The 10,900-nt window shown below is 39.8% G+C and overlaps 1 pseudogene; it reads left to right on the plus strand.

The window, feature by feature from the left end:
* The window catches only part of LOC108297725, a 12,005-nt pseudogene extending 2,541 nt beyond the window's left edge, over positions 1–9,464 (plus strand).
* Positions 9,465–10,900: the final 1,436 nt, after the last annotated feature.

Raw genomic sequence — 10,900 nt, forward strand, 5'->3', positions numbered from 1 at the left:
TTCCTTCCTTCCTTCCTTCCTTCCTTCCTTCCTTCCTTCCTTCTTTCCTTCTTTCTTCTTTCTCTCTCTCCTTCTTTCTTTCTCTTTTTCTTTCTTCCTCTTTCTTCCTTTCTTATTCTTTCTTTCTTTCTGACAGAGTTTTCTTTTTCCTTTTTCTTTTTTTTTGAGACAGAGTCTTACTGTGTCACCAGGCTGGAATGCAATGGCACAATTTCAGCTCACTGCAACTTCTGCCTCCCAGATTCAAGTGATTCTCTTGCCTCAGCCTCCCAAGTAGCTGGGACTACAGATGCACACCACCATGCCCAGCTAATTTTTGTATTTTTTGTAGAGATGGGTTTCACCATGTTGGCCGGGATGGTCTCAATCTCTCGACCTTGTGATCTGCCCTCCTTGTGATCACAAAGTGCTAGGATTACAGGCATGAGCCACTGCACCCTACTGAGACAAAGTTTTCACTGGTCATCCAGGCAGGAGTACAGTGATGTGATCTTGGCTCACTGTAACCTCTGCCTGCCAGATTCAATTGATTCTTCAGCCTCAGCCACCTAAGTAGCCAGGTTTACAGGCACCTACCGCCACACCTGGCTAATTTATGTATGTTTTTAAAAGACATGGTTTGGCGATGTTGCCCAGGCTGGTCTTAAACTCCTGACCTCAGGTGATCTGCCCTCAGCTTCTCAAAGTACTGAGATTACAGATGTGAGCCACTGCTCTGGGCTGCCTCTCAAGTTTCAATGTGCATATAAATCATTTCTGATTCCAGGCCTCTCTCTTAATAATGTGATTCTGCAGATTGGGAAGGGGTTTATTAATTGGTTTCTTTAAAATTTTCCTCTTGGGCTGGGTGCCGTGGCTGACACCTGTAGTCCCAGCACTTTGGGAGCTGAGGCTGGTGGATCATGAGTTCAGGAGTTCCAGACCAGCCTGGCCAATAATGGTGAAACCCCATCTCTACTAAAAATACAAAAATTAGCCGGGCATGGTGGTACCTGCCTGTAGTCCCAGCTACTCTGGAGGCTGAGGCAAGAACATCGCTTGAACCCGGGAGGCAGAGGTTGCAGTGAACCAAGATCACTCCAATTACACCAGCCTTAGCAACAGAGTGAGACTCTGTCTCAAAAAAAGAAAGTTTCCCCTTAATGCCAATGTTTCTACCACTACATCCAAAATAGTAGCACTAAGCTAGAGAAAGTAGGCACAGCACAGAGTTCCTGGCACCCAACACTCTTACCACAACACAAATACTTTTGGCCCAAAGTGGAAACCACAAATCACCATTTTCAAACATGCCACTTTCTGCTGGCTCTTTACAGTTTACAAAGCCTAGAGAAGGCATCAATATTTGAGTCAGTCTGTGTTTGTAAAACATGTACACATCAGCTAATACAACATTTATTGAGCATGTACTATGTGTTCAGAAGTCTGTTACAGAGCACTGTTCAGGAAACATGACATGATGTGAGTAAATCATCATAGCACCCTGGGAGTTGGGTGCTAAGTTTTCTGTAATTTTCAGGATTTAAATGAAGGGCCCAGAATTTCTAATTTTTTTCCATTTTAAAAAGTATTTATCTCAAAAAAGCATGCAGAATAAAAGCTACATAGACAGATGAGGGGGATAGAGAAAAAAGGTGAAGTGATCAGAGAGATTTTTTAATATTTTTATTTGCTTTCTTGTGCCTTGTGGAGCAACTCTCAGATCTGCAGGATGGAAAATGGGTTGTTAGTTGGGATGCCTCTACAAGCACTGGCTTCAATGAAAAAGAAATTACAGCCCCCAAATATATACTTATTTGCTTCCATTTGTCTGCTTTTCAGTTGAAGGAAATTTTGGAAACCAATTCAGGAGAGGCAGCAGGAGCCACCACCAGAATCTCTGATCTCCCTTAATCAGTTCTGTGAGAGAAGATTATAGGTTGAGGCCAGACCTGGATGAGGCCTTAGAAGAGGGTGGATCTGGGCAGGGCTGGAACAGGAAGTGGGTGCCATGTTTCTGATGTCCATGCTTATGGAGAATTTCCAGTTCTATCTTTCTTAAGCCTGCCCAATAGAAACTGGACTCTTAGAGCTTGTGTAATTTTAATCTATTTTAGCCACTTCCCTGTCAATTTTTATAACACATGATAACAAGGGACTTAACCAAAACTCTTAGGGTTTTTTAGGACAATTATAGGAGAAGCTAAAAACTTATTTTTATCAAGAAAAAATAAATACAGACAATCACAACAATAACAATAATTCTTTGTCCACAAATAGCCCTTCAGGTGGTGACACCAGAGCTCACAGCAACAGCAACAGCACAAGGAAGGGGAGCAAATGCAGCCAAGGTCCCCTGTGCACCTCCCTTCTCCATTCTGACCACAGGATGCTGAATACAGCCATTAATCCATTTGCTCTAGACTAAGAGTTTTTGGACAGTAGAAACCAAAAATTGTTCCTGCTCCTCTTTCACCATGATTGTAAGCTTCCTGAGGCCTTCCCAGAAGCAGATGCTGGTGCTATGCTTCCTGTACAGCCTGCAGAACTATGAGCCAATTAAACTATTTTCTTATAAATTACCCCATCTCAGGGTTTTTTAACAGCAAAGCAAGAATAGCTTAATGCATTATATATAACGAAAGCAATTAATATGTTTAGCAGTTTGAGTCTCTAGACCTCTGCCTTGCTTTAACTCAAAGAGCAGGAGGTGACCAACTTTCATCTACTGCTCCTGAACATGGGAGAATTTTCAGTTTATTTTAAAACATTTCAAGTCAAAATCCCCATGTTTTATGTAGAAAAAGGGAGATGTCTGAGAGAATGGGTCTTTTAACTTATTTTTCTTTCTGAAACAAGATACCTTTCCCTGTCATTCTGGCTGGGGTGCAGTGGCTCACTGCAACTTTGACATTCTGGGATCCAGTGCTTCTCTCACCTCAGCCTCCCAAGTAGCTGGGACCAGAGGTGCACACTATTACAACTGGCTAATTTCTGTATTTTTTGCAGAGATGAGGTTTTGCTATGTTGAGCAGGCTGATCTTGTACTCCTGAGCTCAAGTGATCCTCCAGTCTTAGCATTACAAAGTGCTGGAATTACATGTGTGAGCCACCACACCAGGCAGATGGGTCTAAACTGATTTTAATCAAGGTACCTGAGCATGGAATACATGCCCCTATTTTTTCCTAATACAATGTTTGACAGTTCTATAACTATGATTTTTTTATTCCTGTGATTCATAAGGATATGATAGCCAAAGGCTTTGAAAACCTTTAGAAAAAAAGTACTATATTGTGCTTAAAACCACCTTTTACTCTGAAATCAAGTGCCATCCAGATACATATGTTGAGAAAATAATTTCTCCTGCTGCATTTTGGTCAAAAAGCTGAGTATGTCTTGATTTTTTTTTTTTTAATTTTTAACAGGACAAATGTATTTTTCTAGGACCCCAAACACAGGAGTGGCCATGGGGCACATTACCACAGCACACAAGGAAAGCATGCACAGAAAATTCATCTCTCACCCTGAACCAGAGGTTGTTACCCCTGGGTGCAGATGGGAATCACCAGATCTTAAAATTGTCTAAACACGAAAGGCAAGAGATAAATTAACTCAGAATCCCTGTAGTGGGATCCGGGCAACAGTGCTGTTTAAAGCTCTCTGGGTAACTATGGGGTACAAACAAGTTCCCAAACTGCTGCTTTAAATCAACTTCTTCTGGTGAACTAGTGGCAAATGGTTTCCTGAATGAATAGAAAATTTTGCTGCTGAGTTGTGGTCTTCTAATCTTACCTGCATTACCTACTTTTCCTTGCAAAACTGAACTCTGCTACACATTTTATTCCTGATTCAATCTAGTTCTACTCACACCAAATGCATAGTATGTGCTAGGTGCCCTTGCACTGCTGAATCTCACTGTGGGAAGAGGACTTTGGTGAAGAATAATTGCATCCTTAAAAAACTCAAATGATCCTCCTATGTTGGCCTCCCAAATACCTAAGATTGTAGGCGTGAGCCACCATGCCTGGCCTATACCCTAAAAAATTAAAACTATTATACTTACTAAACTGATGAAAACATGGAAAGACCTAGAAGGACACCAAAAAGTTAGGACATGGATAAGTACCTTGAAATATTAATATTCATCTGATGATGCCCTGAGTAAATATGTCCCACTTTAAAACAGTACAAAACAGTGCTATTATCCTGATGCCCTGAGTAAATGTGTCCCACTTTAAAGCAATACAAAACAGTGCTATTATCCTGAGCTATTAAGTTAAAATATTGTGCAAATAGGTAATATTTACATTTTTATATATGTATAACATTCATGCAGAAAGACATGTACAAAGAAATCACGTAAAGCTCAATTGATTATTACGAAGCAAACACACTTGTGTAACCTAGAAATAGAAAACCAGCTTCACTGATGCTCTGGCAACCACTTTCTCTCTTTTTGCTCCCCCAAAGTCACTAGAATCTTAAGAGCTAACATTGTAGACCAACTTTGTGTTCTTATACATGTTTTATTATAGAAAATTTTAAATATATACAAAATGATTTTTTAAAAAGTACAATAGGCTTGTTACCCAGGCTCAACAACACCTAATAAGGTGCCAGTTTTGTATTGTCTATACTTCAACCCATTTCTCAAACAGACATTATTCTTTATTGGCATGTATGTGTATGTGTGTGATATAAGATGTGTGCTCATTGAAGGTAAAATCTTGGCTGAGAACAATGGCTTAAGCCTATGTAATTCCATCACTTTGGAAAGACAAGGCAGGAGGATCATTTGAGGTTAGGAGTTTGAGAACAGCCTGGGCAACATAGTGAGATCACATCTCTACTAATTAAAAAAAAAATAACCAGGCATGGTGGTACATGCCTGTAGTTCCAGCTACGTGGGATGTTGACATAGCAGGATCCCTTGATCCCTAGAGTTTGAGGCTACAGTGAGTTGTGATTGTGCCACAACATATCAGCCTGGGTGACAGAGTGAGACTGTTTCTAAAAAAAGAGAAATGTTCAATCTTAACTAGGTTTTTTTCACATAAACACACCCATATAAACAATCCCTCTTTTAACAGAAGTAGTACAAAAATTAAAAATCATTAATGTGAACCCATTTCTAACTCAGACTTTATCTTTTAATTAGTTTTTTTTTTTTTTGAGATAAGATGTGCACTCATTGAAAGGTCTAATCTTGGCTGGGCATGGTGGCTCACATTTGTAACCCCATCACTTTGGGAGCCAGAGCTCAGGAGTTTGAGACCAGCCTGGACAATATAGCAAGACCTCACTGGGGCAACATAGTTAGACCACATCCCTACAATGATTTTTTAAAAAATTATTTGGGCATGGTAGTACACATTTGTAGTCCCAGCTGTTTGGGAGGTTGACGTGGGAGGATCACTGGAGTCTGGGAGGTCAAAGCTGTCACCTGAGTGACAGAGTGAAGCTCTGTCAAAAAAAAAGGTACAATCTTAACTTTACATGTTTGACACATCAGCACATCCATATAAACAATCCCTCTCTTAAAAATGAAAGTACTCAATTTAACAATTATTAATATGCATGAGAATTATCTAGAAATTTTTTGTTTGTTTTGGTTGGGTTTTTATTGAAAGGGGACACCTAGAAACATTATTTGAAATCTAGATTTTGATAAAAATAGGTCTGAGTTTTTTTCTCTTTTCAAGACAGAGTTTTGCTCTGTCACCAGGCTAGAGTGCAGTGGTGTGATCTTGGCTCACTGAAACCTCCTCTTTCCAGGTTCAAGTGATCCTTCTGCCTCAGCCTTCTGAGTAGCTGGGATTACAGACATGCACCACCACACCCAGATTTTTTAATGTATTTTTAGTACAGATTGGGTTTCCTTATGTTGGCCAGGCTGGTCTCAAACTCCTGACCTCAGGTGATCCACCCAACTTGCTCCTGAAAAATGCTGAGATTATAGGTGTGAGCCACCATGCCTGGCCAGGCCTGAATTTTGCCTGAGAATTTGTCTTTCTAACAAAGTACAGCATATGACAGCTACAAGGTCTCTTTTATCTAAAGTAAATAGAATTTAATAAATAAAAATTGAATAAATTGACTTAGCTAAGGTTGAAGGACAAATCAAAACACTGATATTATGTGTTATCTGTAGAAGTATATTTTAACAATGACACAAACTATTAATAACCAATAAATGTTATAATAATTTATTAACTAAAATAAACAAAATTCTTATTATGATATATATGAAAATGGTTTCTTTCAGTAAAATATTCTCATATCTTGAGAGGGCACTGGTTAAAACCAGCAAAGATTTGGAAGTCAATGTCTCATCAAGTAAGTAGCAGACCTCTCTTCACAGCTTTTACAGAGTTAGCTAAAAAGCAAACGTTTACACAAGAGCAGATAATTTTCCTAGCTTTCTATCAAGTTTATATATTAATGTTGTTACAAAATTTGACTCAATTTTTTAATAAAATTACCTGACAAAATTTTATATACTATTATATTGTAATCTTTCAAAATGTATTTATAGTCAAATAAATTTTACATGATATATTATAAAATATAATGTTACCATGATAAGTTCCATTTATATTCAGACAATTTCATTAGGCAGTGTCTGTCCACCACTAATTTTTTTCTTTGATTCCATTATTTGCACAGCTGGGAAAACATAGACTCACCCAACACAGTCTCTTCCTCTGTCTTTCTCTTCCTCCGAGAATCAGTTCATCAGTCAATCAAGTCCTTTGGGACTGGAGGCTAAATACACCCTAACATAGAATGTCTCATTCCTGAATGTGTTTTTCAGAAGAGGGGGAGACAAGAAGGTCCTTTAAGGGAACACTTGCTGGGACATAGACTAAGCCTTCTATAGTTTGAGGGCTCTGACCAGCAGAGACAGATTCTGCAGTAGGAAGTGATGAGGCAGCTGTTCTGAACCTGGAGCTCCACCACACCTTGGCCTGTCTTGCTGAGACAATTTTGAGAGGCTGCTCTGGAGTATATCTTGATGGTGGATGTTGGGAAACATTGTGGGCTTTGATGGGATTCAGGTGGTGTCTGCTGTGTGAAAATGGGAGCTGAATGTTCAGAAGCTAGGCTGTTTTTCTTGTGATCAGTTGGGTTGCCATTTGGAACCATGTCTGTTTATCCCAGGGAGCTTGAATAAATTCCATACCACACAGTGGCACTCCTGGGAAGACTGAGGAAGGGTGAGAAAGGGGGCAAGTTTTTCCACCTAGACTTTTTGCTATCTCAGAAATCAGGGGCTGACTAGGTTAGCATAGGCTCTAACCTAATTATTCAATTCTATATCATGTAATCTAATTATATTCCGAATTTTTAAGGTAACAAGGGCCATTTTATTTGGTATTTAGTTTTTCTCTGCATTTTCATTTTATCACATTTGTTTGAATCTAATACAATCAACCAAAATCTCTTTCTGTGCAAAATATATAATGTGTCAATATGAGTATGTCTAATTCTGCATCTTGAAAGATGAACAGTATCATAAATACTTGCAATAGGAACTGAGACAGAAATCAGAAAGAATGATTCCCTGATCTTCTTATCCCTAGGCTCCTGGTTCTTTGTTTTCTTGACACTATGACAGGATTCTGAAAACGTCTCCCTTTATCTGTGTCTAGGTCCCCAGTAGAACTACAGTAAGAAACTTCTTATTGAGGCTCTCATAAGTAATAGAAAGGAGAAAACTGTTCAGCCAATAAGAGTAAGCCACGCCCAGCAGAGGGAGGTATAAAAGGCAAGTCCAGCCGAGTAACCCACACTCTGCATTTGGACGTGTAAGAGAGAGCACCTTTCACTTGAGCTTCAACAGGGGAAGGGGAAATGAAGACTCTGATCTCCACTGCTCCTCTATCCAAAGCTCCACAGTCCAGCCCCATTTCCAACAGATCTCCTTCACAGAAAAGGGCTCAGATGAGAAGAAACCATTCAAAAGAAAAGACAAACCACCTCCTCTCAATCCAGTGAGAGGCACGTACAAAGGCAAGGTAAGCCCTTGGGCTGTTTCTATGGAGGCTGGAAGGAGGGCTGGAATCAGAGATACTGAGCTATGTGTCTTTTATAAGGTTTTATTTTGATATTGGGGATGGGAAATGGCTTAGTGTCCTCAGGGGACTTTGCGAAATGTATTCATTCATGACACTGGCAGAAGGGCTTCACTTGGAAGACTGTCCACACACATGCATCAGAGATAGACTATGGGACTCTGCCTAGGGAAAGGTGAGTTACTTAAACTTTCTTTTGCAGTAGGATCGGAGCCCAATCCAAACGAGGAGAATTCTGAGAAAACCAAGCTCAAAGCTGGAAACAGTACTGCCAGATCAGGTAAGATTTGACTCTTTCAAGGTAGGAAGGGACAGGGCAGCAACACAGGCTCCCCTGGCAAGGAAACTGGGAGCTTATTGGCAGCCAGGGCCCTACAGATTTTGGACACTGGAGAACAGAAGAGAGCTGGGGTTTGGTGGCAACCTCAGCTCCTGAGTGTCCAGGATGGACTTTGAATTTCAGGGTGTTCAGTTGGAGGTACTTTCTCAAACTCTCACTGTATCCACAGAATGAGAGTCCAGATCATATCAGGGAAACTGCAGGAGAAGAACAATCAGTTCCAAGGAGAGCTGCCAAGACAGAGCAGGTAGGATCTTGGTGTTTTTTGTTGTTGGTGGTGTTTCTTATGTTTTGTTTTGTTTTGCCCCAAAGGCCAAATAATCAGAAAACTTTTATATTAGGCTTAAGCAGGAAGGGAGTTACTTAGTGACAAGAAAATTTTTGAGATCTTAGCATCCAGAATATATTTGGGGACTCAGAAGTGGTTCAGCCTCACTTTATTCCAGTGGTGAGATGGTCAGGAAGGAGTGGGAGAGACAAGTGGGGTTCACCTGAGCACACAGGAGTTTCCAGAAATGAGAGTCTGTGGGAACTGTTCTGGCGAGTCTCACACATGCTTTCTCTGTAGGGAACTGTCCAAAAGAGGAGTGTAGCTAACAATGAAAAAAAAAAAGTCAAAGTCCTCCATTGCTGTGCACAACAGTGAAATCCAGGAGACCTGTGATGCCCACCATAGGAGACATTCGAGGGCTCACACTGGACACAGCAAGCAGCACAGGTCTCGGGCACTAGGAGTTCAACCACTGTCACTTCAAAAAAGCTTGGTGACCTATGTGCAAGCCACATCGGAGGCTATTTATCAAGACCTAGCCCAGGTGTGGGCACAGCTTGTCCATTCTCCACTGACCTGGGAGCAGTTCACATGGCTCACTCAGCTCCAGGGGCTCTGTGTGTTCATGTGCAGACCTTCTATGCCATGGCCACGCAGGCAGCTTATGCCTTCCCTGCTGAGGACTGGCTTGTCCCAGACACACTGCCTGGTCCTTGGGATTCAGCCCTGGATAGAGAATTCCACCCCTTCTCTGGCCAGGAGATAACTGAGCCTGTCAGTGGATCAGATGAGGCTTGAGCTGCAAGCACCCTGACCCTATTCAGCAGATGATGCAGCTCTGGGAATGAGAACAAGGACCTGCTACTTCTCAGATTCTTCCAGATGATCAGCAGCAACGATTTTAGATGCATTGTGTTAATAAATGACAGAACCTGAAACAGTCACAGGAAAGAAACTTGAACAATATATCAGAATGGTAAGCCCTGCATTTTGCAGACGGCTAAGGCTACAGACTGATTTTATACTTCATGTTAGATATTTGGTGCCTTTTGGATATCTGATGACAGTCACGCATTTATATGTAATCAGGAAAATATTAGAATGTAATCATATGAGTTTGCATATTTTAGATTGTAGGAAAGTAAATATAAAATTATATGCTTTTTTAAATTGAGAGTCTTCCTATGTTACCCAGGCTGAAGTGCAGTGGCACAATCTTAGCTCACTGCAACCTTCGTCTCCTAGGTTCAAACAATTCTCATGCCTCAGCCTCCCAAGTTGCTAGGACTAAAGGCATGTATATATATATTTTTTCTTGTATTGTTAGTAAAGACAGAGTTTTGGCTAATTTTTGTCCTCATATTGTTAGCAGAAACAGATTTTTGTCATGTTGGCCAGGTTGCTCTTCAACAAAAGTGATCCACCAGCCTTGGTCTCCCAAAGTGCTGGGATTACAGGCATGAGCTGCCTTACCAAGAAATTGCTCCTCTTCTAATTCAGAAATGGTTGTAGGTTCTCACTCCTCCAGCCTGAACGCATGGAGTACTAATATCCACAAACCAAGAATAACATTACCTGTGAGAAAATGTCTATACATTTTTACAGTTTGATATAATTATAGTAAAATTATTATGTAATTGGTCTACTTTTAATATTTTACATAAAATTTAAGTCAAAATACATTAAACAATAAATGGTTGTACTTATTTTTTCACCTGCCTCATGTATTTTTATTTTAAACATCCTTAATTTAAATTATATTGTATTTTACACATTTCAATTGATTGTACTATATTACAGAATATGAAGATTTCATAATATACCACAATACAGCATATTTTGTTATATTTGACATATATTCTACTTGTATTTTATACTGACATACAATCTTTCACTGTGTAAGTGTATTATTTGTTTGGTTGCTTTATAATTTTCATTCAATGTAATAATGAAATAAAAAATTAATGTTGTTTGGAATTTTAAATTTTAAGATAATTTGTCTCTCTTCCATATGGAATTTGTATTTACCATGGATGTGAAAATGAGAATGTCTTATCTTCACTTTTGCATCATCCTAACACTGACCTCCCCACAGCCCACAGCTCTTGTCAGTCAAGGAATAGTGTTCTATCACTCCAGTAAATGGGACCAATTAAATGATAATACAAAGATATAAATTGGCAATATAGAGCTTTTGTTCTCCACCACTGCAATAGAAAAGAATCACAGTAATG

Source organism: Cebus imitator, unplaced genomic scaffold (genome assembly GCF_001604975.1).
Source record: "Cebus imitator isolate Cc_AM_T3 unplaced genomic scaffold, Cebus_imitator-1.0 Scaffold834, whole genome shotgun sequence".
Taxonomy (NCBI): Eukaryota; Metazoa; Chordata; class Mammalia; order Primates; family Cebidae; genus Cebus; species Cebus imitator.